Genomic DNA, 18,101 nt, shown 5'->3' with positions numbered 1-18,101 from the left:
GAAGCTTTTGAAAGAAAACAATGTTTTTCTTACATGTGATAGTTAGCTTCTCGCGTTGAACATAATATCTCATGCAACACATGCAAATGAAACCACAGTTTAGTTTCTGTTGACAACAAAACATCATCACTAGTATCAAAAAAAGAATCGTCACCATTTCCTCGTTCTAGAATCCTCAGCATTCTAGATCTCTATTCATTCCAGATTTTTTTTTTTGGGGGGGGGGGATCTGAACTGCCACTCTCAGAGTTTACAAAGTCTTTGTCAAGTCTCATAATTTAGAACTTCTCCACTTTGCAACAAATAAATACTTCACAGGAAATACTCAACAACTGGGCTGCGTCCCAAAAATGGCACTCTATTACCTATAAAGTGCACGACATTGGACTAGGGTCTTTAGAGCTCTGATCAAAAGTGATGCACTATGTAGGGAATATGGTGCCATTGAGCCACAGCCAACAGCTGGGGGCTGAGCACTCCCAATAAGTAAAACCATAGCTTCAGCCTCATAAACATTGTAAAGCAGGGGTTAAATACATCTTATGAAATTGTCTTTCTTTCACAAGTTTTTTGTTTTAAAAAAGCAGAGGGAAAGTTATTAATATAGAACGAAAAATCTAAAGTATGAGAAATCAAAAGCAACAGGCAATGATAGAAAGGGAGAACATATAGACAATAGGGGATAATATCCTGGAGCTATCTCTGCCGCTGAACTGGGTAACCAATGCAAAGAGGCCCGTGTGGCAATACTGAATATAAACTGGAGCTGATGACACGCCCAAGATAGGAAGAAAGGACAGCAGGATGAAAGGATAGCAGGAAGAAAGGGACAGCAGGAAGAAAGGCCTCCTAAGGAGGAGGAGAGAGCAGTAGAGAGGAGAGAGCAAGTCACATAGTGATAGGATTTGTCCAGAAACAACCCCTAGCCACTTGGTTTTCTGAGAGGTTTGGAGTTTAATGGCCTGTGCCATTAAACCCCTACAACTCATCCAGAACGCCGCAGCCCGTCTGGTGTTCAACCTTCCCAAGTTCTCTCACGTCACCCCGCTCCTCCGCTCTCTCCACTGGCTTCCAGTTGAAGCTCGCATCCGCTACAAGACCATGGTGCTTGCCTACGGAGCTGTGAGGGGAACGGCACCTCCGTACCTTCAGGCTCTGATCAGGCATCCGACCTTGGCCTGCTCGCCTCCCTACCTCTGAGGAAGTACAGTTCCCGCTCAGCCCAGTCAAAACTGTTCGCTGCTCTGGCACCCCAATGTGGAACAAACTCCTCACGACGCCAGGTCAGCGGAGTCAATCACCACCTTCCGGAGACACCTGAAACCCCACCTCTTTAAGGAATACCTAGGATAGGATAAAGTAATCCCTCTAACCCCCCCCCCCCCCACTTAAAAGAATTAGATGCACTATTGTAAAGTGGTTGTTCACTGGATATCATAAGGTGAATGCACCAATTTGTAGTCGCTCTGGATAAGAGCGTCTGCTAAATGACTTAATGTAAATGTAAATGAGGGCTTAAGCATTACGGTGACAACTCCACCTTGTCCTCTGATAGGCTAGGTGGAGCTATCACCGTATAACCTACACCTATCCAATCCTCTCAGATCTTCACATGTGTCTAGCGAGTAGGGGCTATCGTTAGGGGTTGAGTGTGGCCAAGCCCAAAGTGTCCTGGTGAACCATGCTGAGTTAAGAGAATTGATGGGATGTGGGAGTGAGCGTGCTGGAGAGGACAGGATGGACCTGGGGGAGGAAACGCAGGAGAACGACACTGCAGAGGCATCATGGCCGCTCATGCCAGACATGCTGTTTAGGAAGCTCCAAGGCTTGTCATAACCTCCAGTTGGAAAACAGAGAGTGTTTTGAGTACAGTACAAGACAATACCAGTGCAGCAGTTGGATGATGGACCCATGTCAGCCTTGTCTGTCTCTATGATGGACCATGTCAGCCTTGTCTGTCTCTATGATGGACCCATGTCAGCCTTGTCTGTCTCTACGATGGACCCATGTCAGCTTTTGTCTGTCTCTATGATGGACCCATGTCAGCCTTGTCTGTCTCTACGATGGACCCATGTCAGCCTTGTCTGTCTCTATGATGGACCCATGTCAGCCTTGTCTGTCTCTACGATGGACCCATGTCAGCCTTGTCTGTCTCTATGATGGACCCATGTCAGCCTTGTCTGTCTCTATGATGGACCCATGTCAGCCTTGTCTGTCTCTATGATGGACCCATGTCAGCCTTGTCTGTCTCTATGATGGACCCATGTCAGCCTTGTCTGTCTCTATGATGGCCCATGTCAGCCTTGTCTGTCTCTGTTTTTCATAACAACCTGTTACTGTCTTGTTTTCTGTTTCCAAAACACAAATGTCAACAGACGTCAGTCAGTCAGTGAGGTCAACAACAGTGGTTTTCTCCATGCATTGGTGTGTCAGTAGCATGCATTGAGTGTGTCAGTAGTATGCATTGGGTGTGTCAGTAGCATGCATTGAGTGTGTCAGTAGTATGCATTGGGTGTGTCAGTAGCATGCATTGAGTGTGTCAGTAGTATGCATTGGGTGTGTCAGTAGCATGCATTGAGTGTGTCAGTAGTATGTATTGAGTGTGTCAGTAGTATGCATTGAGTGGTCAGTAGTATGTATTGAGTGTGTCAGTAGTATGTATTGAGTGTGTCAGTAGTATGTATTAGTGTGTCAGTAGTATGGTATTGAGCGTGTCAGTAGCATGCATTGAGTGTGTCAGTAGTATGTATTGAGTGTGTCAGTAGCATGTATTGAGTGTGTCAGTAGTGTGCATTGAGTGTGTCAGTAGTATGTATTGAGTGTGTCAGTAGTATGCATTGAGTGTGTCAGTAGCATGCATTGAGTGTGTCAGTAGTATCCATTGAGTGCATCAGATGTAGTAGCAGCTAGTTCAACAACATGCACAGGGTGGTACTGGAATGGTTTAGAGGAGCAGACATGTTGACATTCAACTAGGCCACCTGAGTGCGGAACACATTGTTGGTAGCTACAGTATATTGGGAAATATGTTGGCAGTCTGCTACAGTATATTGGAGAATATGTTGCAGTCTGCTACGTATATTGGAGAATAGTTGGCAGTCTGCTACAGTATATTGGAGAATATGTTGGCAGTCTGCTACAGTATATTGGAGATGTTGGCAGTCTGCTACAGTATATTGGAGATATGTTGGCAGTCTGCTACAGTATATTGGAGAATATGTTGGCAGTCTGCTACAGTATATTGGAGAATATGTTGGCAGTCTGCTACAGTATATTGAGAATATGTTGGCAGTCTGCTACAGTATATTGGGAAATATTTTGGCAGTCTGCTACAGTATATTGGAGAATATGTTGGCAGTCTGCTACAGTATATTGGAGAATATTTGGCAGTCTGCTACAGTATATTGGAGAATATGTTGGCAGTCTGCTACAGTATATTGGGAATATGTTGGCAGTCTGCTACAGTATATTGGGAAATATGTTGGCAGTCTGCTACAGTATTTGGGAAATATGTTGGCAGTCTGCTACACTATATTGGAGAATATGTTGGCAGTCTGCTACAGTATATTGGGAAATATGTTGGCAGTCTGCTACAGTATATTGGAGAATATGTTGGCAGTCTGCTACAGTATATTGGAGAATATGTTGGCAGTCTGCTACAGTATATTGGTTGAATATGTTGGCAGTCTGCTACAGTATATTGGAGAATATGTTGGCAGTCTGCTACAGTATATTGAGAATATGTTGACAGTCTGCTACAGTAATTGGAGAATATGTGGCAGTCTGCTACAGTACATTGGTAAATATGTTGGCAGTCTGCTACAGTATATTGGGAAATATGTTGGCAGTCTGCTACAGTTTATTGGAAATATGTTGGCAGTCTGCTACACTATATTGGAGAATATGTTGGCAGTCTGCTACAGTATATTGGGAAATATGTTGGCAGTCTGCTACAGTATATGGGAAATATGTTGGCAGTCTGCTACAGTATATTGGGAAATATGTTGGCAGTCTGCTACAGTATATTGGAGAATATGTTGGCAGTCTGCTACAGTATATTGGAATATGTTGGCAGTCTCCTACAGTATATTGGGATATATGTTGGCAGTCTGCTACAGTATATTGGGAAATATGTTGGCAGTCTGCTACAGTATATTGGAGAATATGTTGGCAGTCTGCTACAGTATATTGGTTGAATATGTTGGCAGTCTGCTACAGTATATTGGAGAATATGTTGGCAGTCTGCTACAGTATTTTGGAGAATATGTTGGCAGTCTGCTACAGTTATTGGTTGAATATGTTGGCAGTCTGCTACAGTATATTGGGAATATGTTGGCAGTCTGCTACAGTATATTGGGAAATATGTTGGCAGTCTGCTACAGTATATTGGTTGAATATGTTGGCAGTCTGCTACAGTATATTGGAGAATATGATGGCAGTCTGCTACAGTATATTGGAGAATATGTTGGCGTCTGCTACAGTATATTGGGAAATATGTTGGCAGTCTGCTACAGTATTTGGAGAATATGTTGGAGTCTGCTACAGTAATATTGGGAAATATGTTGGCAGTCTGCTACAGTATATTGGAGAATATGTTGGCAGTCTGCTACAGTATATTGGAGATATGTTGGCAGTCTGCTACAGTATATTGGGAAATATGTTGGCAGTCTGCTACAGTATATTGGAGAATATGTTGGCAGTCTGCTACAGTATATTGGGAGAATATGTTGGCAGTCTGCTACAGTATATTGGGAAATATGTTGGCAGTCTGCTACAGTATATTGAGAATATGTTGGCAGTCTGCTACAGTATATTGGGAATATGTTGGCAGTCTGCTACAGTATATTGGAGAATATGTTGGCAGTCTGCTACAGTATTTGGAGAATATGTTGGCAGTCTGCTACAGTATATTGGAGAATATGTTGGCAGTCTGCTACAGTATATTGGAGATATGTTGGCAGTCTGCTACAGTATAATTTGGAGATATGTTGGCAGTCTGCTACAGTATATTGGAGAATATGTTGGCAGTCTGCTACAGTATATTGAGAAATATGTTGGCAGTCTGCTACAGTATATTGGAGAATATGTTGGCAGTCTGCTACAGTATATTGGGTTTGGCAGTCTGCTACAGTATATTGGTTGAATATGTTGGCATTCTGCTGCAGTATATTGGTTGAATATGTTGGCAGTCTGCTACAGTATATTGGAGAATATGTTGGCAGTCTGCTACAGTATATTGGTTGAATATGTTGGCAGTCTGCTATACTTTTTTACGATTCTCCCTGTAGATTTTGGGATTCTGTCCTGTGTTCCCTTTAACTAAGAGCCATGGGCTGAATCCCCCAACTTGAGAAACTGAATGCCAGCTTGAGGTTTTGCATACATTAGGCATCGATGGCAATAAGAGATTTGTTAGGTCACTGTTGGATCCAGCCCCAATAGAACAATGGCGTTGTGCTTTTAGATACCAGTTAAAACACAGACTGGATTAGAGTTGGCGTAGTCATTAATAATTTTTTTAAAAGACAGACATTTATAAGTGTAATCATTTTTTTTACAGTGTTTGTTGTTTTACAAATTTAGGGTTGGGCATTTCATTTCCCTCTGTCATGAGGCAACTTCACATAGCCCCTCATAAGCCACAGGACGTCATAAACCATAGCCCCTCATAAACCATAGGACTTCATAAGCCAAAGGACTTCATAAGCCACAGGACTTCATAAGCCACAGGACTTCATAAGCCATAGGACTTCATAAGCCATAGGACTTCATAAGCCATAGAACTTCATAGGACTTCATAAGCCATAGGACTTCATAAGCCATAGGACTTCATAAGCCACAGGACTTCATAAGCCATAGGACTTCATAAGCCACAGGACTTCATAAGCCACAGGACTTCATAAGCCACATGACTTCATAAGCCACAGTCAGCTATCCTCTATTAGTGTTGTGCGCTAACACCACACTAATTACACCCATCAGCAAGACAAGGCATCGTGATGATCATCAATAGCATCAGATTCTTAGTCATCAAGCAGGGTTCATCATCAATAGCATCAGTAGAACAAACACACAAGGTAGCTGCATACATGATAGAGCCAGTAAAACAACAAACAAAACATACATCGAGACTTTCTTCACAAGCACATTGTATTTCATATAATAACATTTTAAATTGGTTCTTTTGTTTGAATAACATATAGGATGTACATTATGTATGTTGTGTGTGTGTGTATAAAATAGTCACTTCATTAAAATAGTCAGAATTCATCTAAGATAAATCAAGAAATCTGTCATTCATTTRGAYGTTTTTTGYCGAGGAGATCTTCGTTGGGTAATTTTCCATCTAGCTAAAGGTGTTTAGTGCAGTATTTCTCAATAAAAAATTAAAAAATGTGCCTGGAAAAATTAGTCAGTGCACTGCATTCAGTCTATGGAGTCGGGAAAGTCTGGCTGTGCTCAGGACTGATTTCTGAGAACTATAACCTGTCTACAACTTCATCATCTAAAAGCTAAACTATCGTAAATAAAGCACAAGCTAAATTCTGTTTATCAACCCCCCCCCACCCACAATAATGGCTATTTGGCTAGCAGTCACATTGAGCGGCCAGGCCACAATTTAATAAAACTTTTTATTTAACTAGGCAAGTCAGTTAAGAACAAATTGTTATTTACAATGACRGCCAAACCCAGAGGACTCTGGGAAAATTGTGCGCTGCCCTATGGGACTCTCAATCAATTTATCAAGTCTCTGGGCAAGTGGGCATGATCCTAATCAAATCTAATTTTATTTGTCACATCATCCTAATCCATACCCACCCCTCCTGTATGTCGTGACAAACTCACTTACAAAACGTAGTTTTGGACGAGACTGACTTTATGAGCAAAATTATCCTATTTACACTTTGTAGTCAATTTTGACACTATAATCAATGTTTCTGCCTCATACCCAGCTAGCTTAGTGGATCTGGGCCAATTCCGGCTGAGAGCTGGGGCACTCGGCCGAGAGTCGGGTGTGAGTTATCTGGCACAAATGTATTACCTGAGGCTTGGGCCCGATTGGGGCTACTCTCTGGCAGATAATTACAAGGGCTGCTTTATATAATTAACATTTAATTATTTATTTTCCCCATATTTTCTACATTGTTTCTGTGATCAGAAAAAATACAATTAACATTTAAATGAAATTCTTTAAGAGTACTGTGTAGTATTTTAGTATTTTGATACTTTATGCAAAGCAATTGATAAGCATTCAAAACTTTGTGGATGGAGCCTCCGGAGTGAATATATAAAATGTATAATAGTAATATTTAAAATTATTAAATCGGGTAATTTTGTATACATTTATAAAAATTTAGATCGGGCCGCTTCTGGGGGGATYCTGGTAAGACGGAAACGGCCCGATGTACTTGGGCCGATTCTGGGCAGTCGTTAATTTTGATTCCGGGTGGAGTCCAACACCTGATTCCGGGCCGATTCCGGCCTCCCGGAAGAGGGCCGCTTCTGGGCCGATTCCTCATTGCTAGCTGGGTATCAATGCCACATAGGCCATTTAAAACCAGAGAAGTTGGTTCTAAGGGGTACCTGACCTTTAAAAGGAAAGGGATCATTGGAGAATGTCTGATTACTTCTTACAGTACTTTCTGCATCCCAAATGACACTCTATCCCAAATATACGGCCCTGATCAACAGGTAGTACGCTATATAGGGAATAGGGTGCCATTTGCGACGCATGCCTAGTCCCTTTGCACTATTTCATTCTGATGACGTCATGGGCTCTCCAGTAATGTCCTGTAATGTCCTGTAATGTCCAGTAATGTCCAGTAATGTCCAGTAATGTCCTGTAATGTCCTGTAATGTCCTGTAATGTCCAGTAATGTCCAGTAATGTCCTGACCTTGATTTTTGCAGAAGTATTTTTTAGAACTCAGACTTTCGCAGATTGAGTCTTAAAAAAAAAACTCTTAAAGCTCATCAAACAAAAACATAATTCTACTTAAGTGTGTGTACATGACTGTATTTACTTGGATATTGTTTTTCAATGGAAGTGAAAAGTGCCAAAGTAGCTGGATCTGGAGGCGGCGCGTCTTTAATGACACCGTCGGCGTCTTTAATGAACCCGGTCTGGCGTCTTTAATGACCCGTCGCGTCATCTTAAATGAACTCCGTGGCGTCTTGTATTGAACCCGGCGTCTGTTAATGACCCTCTCTGGCGTCTTTAATGACCGTGACTACCCGTCTGGGGCGTCTTTTAAGACCCGTTCTGGCGTCTTTAATTACCCGTTCTGGCCGTCTTTACATGCCGTCTGGCGCATGTTATGACCCGTATTGCGCGTCTTTATGAACCGTCTCGGCGTCTTTAATGACCCGTCTGGCGTCTTTCAAATGACCCGTCTGGCGTCTTTCATGACCGTCTTGGCGTCTTTAATGACCCGTTCTGGCGTCTTTAGATGACCCGTCTGGCGTCTTAATGACCCGTCTGGCGTCTTTAATGACCCTCTGGCGTCTTTATACTCTGGCGTCTTTAATGACCCGTTCTGGCGTCTTTAATGACCCGTCTGGCGTCTTAATGACCGTTCTGGCGTCTTTAATGACCCTCTGGCGCTTCTCATGACCCGTCTGGCGTCTTTAATGACCCGTCTGCTCTTTCATGACCCGTCTGGCGTCTTTCATGACCCGTCTGGCGTCTTTCATGACCCGTCTGGCGTCTTTAATGCGCTGGCGTCTTTAATGACCCGTCTGGCGTCTTTAATGACCCGGTTTCTGGCGTCTTTAATGACCCGTTCTGCGTCTTTAATGACCCGTCTGGCGTCTTAAGACCCGTCTTGCGTCTTTAATGACCCGTCTGGCGTCTTTAAACCCGTCTGGCGTCTTTCATGACCCGTCTGGCGTCTTCATGACCCGTCTGGCGTCTTTATGACGTTCTGACCCGTCTGGCGTCTTTAATGACCCGTCTGGCGTCTTTAATGACCCGTCTGGCGTCTTTAATGACCGTCATGTTCTAAGGAGTTCAGAGCACTTCCCTACAGAGCTACGGTAGCTACAAATATCATCTACAAAGACATTTCAAAAACACAGTGGTCAAAAGAAAGACAAAACCGAATGTAAAGTGACCGCTGTCTATTGTTAGAGGAGAGGTCAAACAGAATGATCTATAAAATAACAGTTGGCGGGGTAGAGCAAAGCTTGGATAACAACCTTGTGTGTAGGTTTCCTGGTGTGTGTGTGCGTGCGTACGTGCGTGTGTGTGCGTGCACGTGCATAGCCGCGGGAAGTAGGAGTGCTGAGGTGCTGATAAATAAAAATAAATAAAAAGAAATGCACCTTTTCTCATACTAAAGTAGTGCACTGGGCCTTTACTAGTCCTGTATTAGTGGACCTATTATAGACGTCTGTAAACACTGGCGTTACTAGTCCTGTATTAACAGACCTATATAGACGTCTGTAAACTGGCCTTACTAGTCCTTATAACAGACCTTTACTATCCTGTTTATGACCTATATAGACGTCTGTAACACTGGACCTTTACTAGTCCTGTATTAACAGACCTCTTTACTAGTCCTGTATTAACAGACCGTTACTACGTACGTCTGTATTAACAGACCTAAGTATAGAACGTCGTGTAACACTGGGCCTTTACTAGTTCTGTATTAACAGACCTATATAGACTCATCTGTAACACTGGGCCTTTCCTCGTCCTTGATTAACAGAATTTGCAGCACCCCCAGCCCCAAACATCCTCCGGCGGCTGTGTGTGTGTGTGCTTTTGAGGCATATGCATGTGCACATGCACGTGCGTGTTGGCCCACAGGTTGACATGTGTACTGTAGTATGATTTATGAGAAAATCAGGTCGTAGGAAAGTAACCCGTTTAATAGCGGCCTGTGTTTGGCTTTACATACGTAACTCTCCTCCTCCTCCCCCTGTGTGGTGGACTGTGTTTGGCTGTTACTGTAGGTGTACGTACCCCTCCTGACTCTACCCCCTTTGTGGTTGGGTCGTTCTGCAGCTGTGGTGACGAGACACAAGGCCGTTTCTCTCTCACTGGGCGGCTGAGATCTCCTCTGGTGAGATGGCCTGGTCTATATGAGGACAGTCTTCATTGGCTAGAGCTGCGTTGGCGCCTCCCAGCTTGAATCTTCAGACAGACACACAGGAGATCCATAGAAACAGAATAGAACAGAGATTCCATAGAATTAGAACAGGAGATTTAAAGAATTAGAATTAGAACAGGAGATTGCATAGAAACAAGAATAGAACAGGAGATTCCATAGAATTAGAATTAGAACAGGAGATTGCATAGAAACAGAAATAAAACAGGAGATTCCATGGAAACAGAATTAGAACAGGATATTCCATAGAAACAGAATTAGAACAGGAGATTCCATAGAAACAGAATTAGAACAGGAGATTCCATAGAAACAGAATTAGAACAGGAGATTCCACAGAAGTAAAATTAGAAGATCCTTTCTCTAGTAGATAGAGACAACAGGGTCAAACACTCTGATCAAATGAAATATTTTAAATGCTCCTTGTCCAACTGCCAAACAAGAGACCAGAGCAGAGAACTGCAACAATTAGATAAATGGGCATCCAATTCAATTCAATACAACTTCATTCCCTCAGAGGCTAACCTCCCTTTAATCAGTGCTGAGGTCTGGCAAAAGTTAATCAAATGATGTTTAGTAACAAACAACAACATTACCAGCTTAAAGGAGCTACATATAGGATTGTTTCAACAACACAAATATAATTTCAAGAAAATGTCCATAGTATAGCTGCAGTAATAGGGGAATGATATTGTTTTAAAGTGTTACTTACCCGCCAGTGTTGTGCTTGGCTGTGATATTCGCCTATTGATTTCCGCCGCCGGAGAGGCATCTGTTGTCAAAATGGGAAAGCTGTTTTGACTTTGTGRCTGTGTTATCTAGTGGAAGTAGGGTCAAGTGACCAATGTAGAAAAATCCTAATTTCCTGGTTACTAAAATTCTACACTGTTAGCTCTATTTCGGGTTTATGTGAGGAAACAAGCATTGAATAGCGTAGGGAATTATTGTGCTATCTAAATCGCTGTGAAAATATATTTTAACCAAAACCAAAAGTAAAAGGAGATTGAGTATCCGTTATGTTACAGGGAAATTGGATGCGGGGGAGGGGGGGGGAATGTTTTGAATGGAACATAGTGCTAGTGCAATTCACCTATCTTACTTTTTATTTAATTTTATTTAACTAGGCAAGTCAGTTAAGAACAAATTCCTATTTACAATGACGGCCTACCCTGGCCAAACCCAGACAACCCTGGGCCAATTGTGCACCGCCCCATGGGACTCCCAATCACGGCCGGATGTGACACAGCCTGGATTCGAACCAGGTACTGCAGTAACGCGTCTTGCACTGAAATGCAGTGCCTTAGACCGCTGCGCCACTCGGAAGCCCGCATAGGGGAGAAGGTCTGAGAAATTCCAGGTGCACCACCTTCAATTAGAAGATATTTCTAATTATAATAATAATTATAATTATAATTCAATTAGAAGCTTTATGTCGAGTGTTACATTCTGTACTGCACATATCCCAGCATGATTCAAATCAAATATTACTGTCTAAATCAATTATGATAGCACTGCTTTGGACAGTCAACAGTAGGATTTGATGCATGCCACAGTAGGATATTACAGTGTGTACAGTAGTAGTGATGGTGTCTGGACTCAGATGGTTAGTGGGTGTAGTGATGGTGATGGTGTCTGGACTCAGATGGTTAGTGGGTGTAGTGGTGGTGATGGTGATGGTGTTTGGACTCAGATGGTTAGTGGGTGTTGTTATGAAAGATCTATTAAGCTTGATGAGAAGACACTTTAGTGAGGAGGGGACATTAGTGTAGTGATGGAGACATACTGTTATGAGAGACCAGTTAGGTTGCGTATGCTGAGGTACACTATAGTGTAGCGTATGAGACCATTAACGTGTTAGGAGGTATACATAGTGAGGCGAGAGACATAGTGAGTGGCTGGAGGTAGTGTAGTACATAGTGAGGAGGCAGTACATAGTGAGAAAGCTATGAGGAGACTATTAGGAGGAGGCATGTAGAGGAGGCATGTGAGGAGGAGCAAGTGTGACTGAGTAGACATAGTGACGGTGAAGGAGACACTAGTGAGGATGAGACTAGCTATGAGGAGAGACTATTGTTACGTGAGGTACCTCTGAGTGCAGTGTCTGAGATACATAGGTGAGGGAAGCGAGAACATAGTGAGTGAGGAGACATACCTGTGCTAGGCATGGAGACATAACTGGTGAGGAGGAAGACATAGGTGAGTGCAGGAAACATAGGTTAGTGCAGGCTGGTCGAGGGTAGAACTATAAGTTGAGTGAAGGTATAGACATAGTTGAAGGGAGTAGACATATTGACGAGGAGACTTAGTGAGGCTAGACAAATGTGAGGAAGGAGACACTACGTTGATCTGGGTCTGTGCTTAGGAGACCATCTATTGAGCGCGCGCATGACATGTGAGAGAGACATAGTGAAGGAGGAAGATCATATTGTGCAGTGAGTAAGAAGCATCACTGGTTGAAGGATGTGCATGACATAGTGGGTAGTCTTGGGCGGAGAAATATGTTGCACTCAACATATCGCTTTGAGGAGTAGATCTTTAAGTGAGCTGAGGAGAACATAGTGGACATGAGGACACGACATAGTATGACTCTTCTTTGCCCTGAGACTATGCTAGGAGGCTGGGTGAGGCACGTAGAATCATAGGAGGAGGAGATCCATAAATCTGAAGGCATCAGACACTATGTGACGAGGAGAACTAGTACATGGGGACATAGGTGAAGGAGTGTCATACATCTAGTTGAGTCTGGGTTTGAGACTATTTATAGTGGGGAGGCTGGTGCTAGAGTTGAGACAATAGTTGATGGATAGACAGTATGTTGAAGCTGAGGAAGACAACACTGTGAGGAGGATACATATGTGAGTAAGGAGACATAGTGACCTGGATCTGGCTGGTGTACGTGAGGAGAACACTTAGTGCAGGAGGAGTAACACTATGTGAGGTAGGAGACAGTCGTGGAAAGAAAGAGGACATAGTCTGAGGAGGCTTGGTGAGCGCTAGGAGACATGCTTAGGCACTGAGACATCAGTGAGCGATAGACTCAGTGAAGAATGAGACATTATAGCTCGAGGACTGAGTTCTTTCTCACATAGTGAGCGTAGGAAAGACATATTATGGAGCTGAGACATCACTGTGTGGTGACCGTAGGCGGTAAGGTCCTAGGAGACATGTCTTGAGAGGGGTATGAACACTCACAGCTGAGTGAGTACTACTCTATGTCTAGGAGCGTAGAACTATAGTGAGGAGCCTGCTGGGCTCTCTCTCTTATTCTATACCTCTCCATCTTCTGCTTCTGGTGACTCTACCTATCTTATAAATATCTCTCTCTTCTGTTGATTGCTATCTGAACTGGGCCTCTTTTGGGCGTTCTTGTCCATATCTTCTTTCTTTCTTCTCTCTTGCCTTCCTCGACAAAATCGTTTCTCAATTCAGACTCTCTTTTGGCTTTCTCTGTTTCTCCTGCTCTTTCTCTTGCTGCTCTCTATCTCTCTTCTTCTTCTCCTTTCTGCTCCTCTCAGTCTCTCTGTCTTTTCTTCTCAGGGCTTCTCTTCTCGTGGCTAGCTTCTCTCTTTTGTTCTCTCTCTTTGTCTCTCTATCCTCTCTTTCTCTTTCTATTTCTTTTTCTTGCTCTTTGTCCTTTTCTGGTAATTGTTCGCTCTTTCTTCTTTCTGTCCACTTCTCTTTCTTGGCTCTTTCTTCTCTCTCGTTCTTCCCTGCTGCTTTCTCTCTTTCTGTTCTTCTTCTTTGGCTTTCTCTCTCTCGCTTGGCTTACTTTCTTTCCTTCTTTACTCGTCCTTGTGTTGCGTTCCCTCTCTTCTCTTTTCTGCTTGTGCTCTGTCTTCTTCTCCTCTCTCTTTTCTTCTATCGTCTCTCTTCTTTTTTCCTCTTCTTTCTCGCTTCTTCTCTCCTCCTATTTTACTCTACTCTCTCTTTTCTTCTTTTTTCTGCTTCTGCCACTTTCTCACTGCTTCTCTGCTTCTTCTTACTGGGCTCTCTTCCCTTCTCTTTGTCTCTCTTTTCTACCTGGCTGCTCTGCTCTTCCTTCCTTGTTTCCTTCCTCTCTGTCGTTACTCTTCTTTTCTTCTGTTTCTCTGGCGTGCTTGTCCTCTGCTGTTATCTCTCTTTTTCTCTCCTCTTTCTCTCGCTCTTTCTTTCTCCTTCGTGGCTACTGTCGTGTCTCTTCTCTGGTACTACTCCTCTCTCTCATTTTTTGTCTGCCCTTCTCTCTCTCTCTGTCTTGGCCTTTCCTTTCTGCTTCCTCTCTTGCTGGCTTCTCTCTGCTCTTCTTTCTTCTCTCTCTCTTTCTTTTCGTTCTGGGTCTTCGTTCGTCTCTCTATCTAGGCTTCTTTCTCTCTCTTTCTTGTCCATCTTTGCTTTCTTCTTTCTCTTGTGGTCTTGTTCTTATTCTTCTCTTCTGGGCTTCTCCTTCTCTTTTCTTCTTCTTCTCTCTCTTCTTCTTCTCATTTTTCCTGGCTTTGCTGGTCTCTTCTCTTCTGGCTTCTCTTGGCTTCTCTCTCTTCTTTCTTTTTTTTCTTGTATGCTCTTTGTCTTCTTTTGGGCTTTCTTCTCTCTTCTGTCCTCTCTCTTCTGCTGTGCTTCCTCTCTTGCTCTTTGTTCTGTTCTGGCTAGTCCTTCTCCTTCTCCTATTCTTTCTGTGGCTCTGGCTGTTCTTCTCTTCTTTTCTTTTCTTGTCTCTTCTTTTCTTGCTGCTTCTCTTTCTCTGTCTTACTTCTCTCTGGGGCTCTTGCTCTTCTTCGCTTCCTCTCTTCTTCTCTCTTCTTCTTCTCTGTCTTCTTTTGTCTCTTCTTGTCTTCTGGGCTTGCTCGCCCTTCCGTTTTCCCTTCTTATTGCTCCTTCTCCTTCTCTTCCTCTCTCTTATTCTCTTCTCTCTGTCTCTTTCTTCGTCTCTCTCTTTCTGCTGTCTCTTGTCTCTCTCAGGTCTTCTTCTTTGGCCTCCTCTCCTCTTCTCTTCTTTTTTCTTCTCTTCCTTCTCTCTCTCTCTCTTGCTTGCTCTCTGTTTCTTCTCTTGTGTGTCTCTTGGTCTCTCTCTTCTTCTCTTCTTTCTCTCTTCTTCTCCTCTTCTCTTCTCTTTCCTTCTCCTCTCTCTTGTTTCTCTGGTCTGCTCTGTGCTCTCCGCCTGTTCTGCTTCCTTCTCTTCTTCTCTGTCTCTTCCTCTTCTCTTTGTGGTGGGCTCCTCTGTGCTCCTCTCTTCGGCTCTCCTTTTCTTACTCTTCTGTCTCTTCTCCTTTCTCTTCTCTTTTCTTCGGCTTTCTTGCTGGTTCGTCTCCTCTTTTCTCTTGTTCCGTCGTCTCTGCTCCTTCTTCTTCTCTCTTTCTTCTGTTCTCTTAATCCTCTCTTCTCTCTCTCTGCTACTCTCTGTCTCTCTCTCTCTTCTACTTCTCTTTCTCTCTTCTCTCTTTCTTCTCTCTTCTCTTCTCTTCTCTCTCCCTCTTCCTCTCTTTGTTCTCTACTTCTTCCTGCCGTGTCTCTCTTTTGCTCTCTCTTTTCTGGGCTTCGTCCTCTTCTTCTCTGTTCTCTCTCTCTGGGCGGCTTTCTGTCCTCTTCTGTCTCTCTTGGTCTGTGTTGCTGTCTTCTGTCTCTCTTCTATCTCTCTTTTCCTCTTGCTTCTTTCTTCTTTCTCTCTTGGCTGTCTCGTTTTCTCTTGCTTCTTGCTGCTCTCCTCTCTCTGTCTCTTTTTCTCTCTTTCTTCCTGTCTCTGCTTTCTGATCTGTCTGCTCTCTTGTGTTCTTTGCTCTTCTCTCTTTCCTCTCTCTCTTCTCTCTGTCTTGTGTCTCTCTCCTTTCTCTTGCTGGGTTGTCTCTTCTTGTCGCTTTCTTTGCTGTGTCTCTGCTCTGCTTTCCTTCTCCCTTTCGTTTTCTGTCTCTCTCTCTCTTCTCTTCCTTTCTTCTTCTCTTTCCTCTCTATCTCTTTTTTTCTTCTGCTTTTCTTGTGCTTCTTTTTGCTTTATCTCTCTTGGTTTCTCTTCTGCTCTCTTGCTGCTGCTCTCTTCTCTTCCTCTCTCTCTTTCTTCTTTTCTCTGCTCTCTGGTGCGTTTCTGCTCTTTTCTGGCTGCTCTCTGTTTCCTGTCTTTGCTCTTTCCTCTCCTGGCTCTGCTTTCGCTCTCTGTTTATCTGCTCTATCCGTCTTCTACTTGCTCCCTTCCTTCCTTGTCTTGCTGTTTGTGGCCTCTGCTTTCTTTGGCTGTGTGTCCTTCTTGCTCTCTCTCTTCCTCGTATGCTCTACCCTCTTGCTTCTCTCCTCTATTGCCTGTGGTCTTTCTCTTTCTGCTGGTCCTTTCCTTGCTTGTCTCTCTCTCTCTCTCTTTCTACTTCTGGGGCTTTCTTTCTCCGTTCTCCTTTCCTCGCTCTCTTCTTTTGGGCTCTTGCTACCCCGTTTCTCCCTGTCTTTTGCGTCTCTCTCCTCCTCTCTCTTCTCTTCTCTTTCTTCTTTGTATCTACGTGTTCTCTGTCGTGGGCTTTCTTTCTTTGTTTTGGTTCTCTTTTTCTTTCTCTGCTCCGTCTCTTCTCTCTCTCTCGCTTCTCGTCTTCTGCTCTCCTTCTTCTCTCTCTTTCCTTCTTCTTGCTCTCTCTGTTCTCTTCTTCTGGCTCTTTCGCTTTCTCTGCTTCTTCTTTTTCTTCTCTCTCTTCTCCTTTCTCTTTCTTCTGTTTCCTTCTTCTCTTCTCTTCTGGCTCTTGTTCTCTTCCTCTTCTTCTCTCTCTCCTCCTTCGGCTCTCTTTCAGCTCTTCTCTCTCTCTGTCTTGTCTCTCTCTTTCTCTCTTCTCTTCTTTTTGTTCTTTTCTTCTTCTTGTTTCGGCTTGTCTTTCTTTCCTTTTCTTCTCCTCTTCTGGTCTTCCTTTCTTCTTTCTCTCTCTGCTGCTACCTGTTGGTCTCTCTACTCTGTGCTCTTTCTCTCTTCTCTTTTCTCTTGTTCAGTCTCCTGCTATGTTCGTTCTCGCTTGCTCTCCTTCTCGCTCTGTCTTTCTCCTCTGCGTGCTCTCTTGCTGGGTCTCGCTTCTTGCTCTTGCTTCCTCTTCTGGTCTTGTCTTGCTCTGCTTCTCCTCTTTCTCCTTCCTTCATCTCTTGGCTGTTCTCTGGCTCTAGTCTTTTGTCTTTCCCTTTTCTTTCTTTCCTTCTCTTTCTCTCTCTTGTTCTGCGGTTCTCTGCTTTTCTCTGCTCTGTTCTTTGGTCTTACTCTCCTGTGACTGCTTTCTGTCTCTCTCTCTCTCTCTTTCTTTGGCTCTTCGGTTCTTCTCTTCTTTCTCCTCTTCTCTTCTCCTTCTCTTTCTTACTTCCTTTCTCTCTACTCTCTCTGCTCGCGGCCTGCTCTTTGCTTGGCTCTCTCTCCTCTTCCTCTTTTCTCCTTCTTTCTTCTTTCCTCTGCTCTTCTGGCTTCTCCTTCTGGTGGCTTCTTGTTTCCTTCTTCTGCTCTCTCTCTCTCTCTCTTCTCTTCTCTCTCTGTCCCTGGATCTTGTGTTCTCGTTCTCTTCCCTTACTCTCTGGCTCTACTCTGCTTTCTTTCTCTTTCTCTTCTCTTACTCATTCTGTTCTTGCTCCTGCTCTGGGCTCTTGCCTTTCCTTGCCTCTCTCTCTCTCCTCTCTTTCTCTCTTCCTGCTTTTCTCTCTCCTGCCTTGCTGTCCTCTGCTGTCTTCTCTTGGCTCTGCTCTTCTTGTTCCTTAGTTCCTCCTCTTCTCCCCTTTTTCTTCTTCCTTGTCTCTCTTTTCGCTCTTCTTCTTTTCTTTGGCTCTTCTGTTTCATTTGTTCGGTTTCTGCTTCTTCTCTTTACTTTCTCTCGTTCTTTCTGTTTCTGGCCTCTTTTCTCCGTTTCTCTTTCGTCTGGGCTTTCTCTTCCTTGCTCTTACTCTAACTTATCTACGTCTTGCTTTCTCTTCTTTTGGTCTCTTCTGTTCTCTCTGCTGGGTTTCGGCTCCTCTTTTCTTTCTCTTACTCTCTCCTTCTTCTCCCTCTTCTTGTGGTCTCTCCTCTCTCTCTTTGCTG

The 18,101-nt window shown here is 43.6% G+C and overlaps 1 pseudogene; it reads right to left on the bottom strand.

The window, feature by feature from the left end:
• The window catches only part of LOC112075353 (uncharacterized), a 53,101-nt pseudogene that overhangs the window by 15,047 nt on the left and 19,953 nt on the right, over window positions 1–18,101 (bottom strand).

This window comes from Salvelinus sp. IW2-2015, unplaced genomic scaffold (assembly GCF_002910315.2).
Source record: "Salvelinus sp. IW2-2015 unplaced genomic scaffold, ASM291031v2 Un_scaffold3102, whole genome shotgun sequence".
NCBI classification, from domain to species: domain Eukaryota; kingdom Metazoa; phylum Chordata; class Actinopteri; order Salmoniformes; family Salmonidae; genus Salvelinus; species Salvelinus sp. IW2-2015.
Note: the sequence above shows the minus strand (reverse complement) of the source record. Positions and strands in the feature narration are given on the sequence as shown.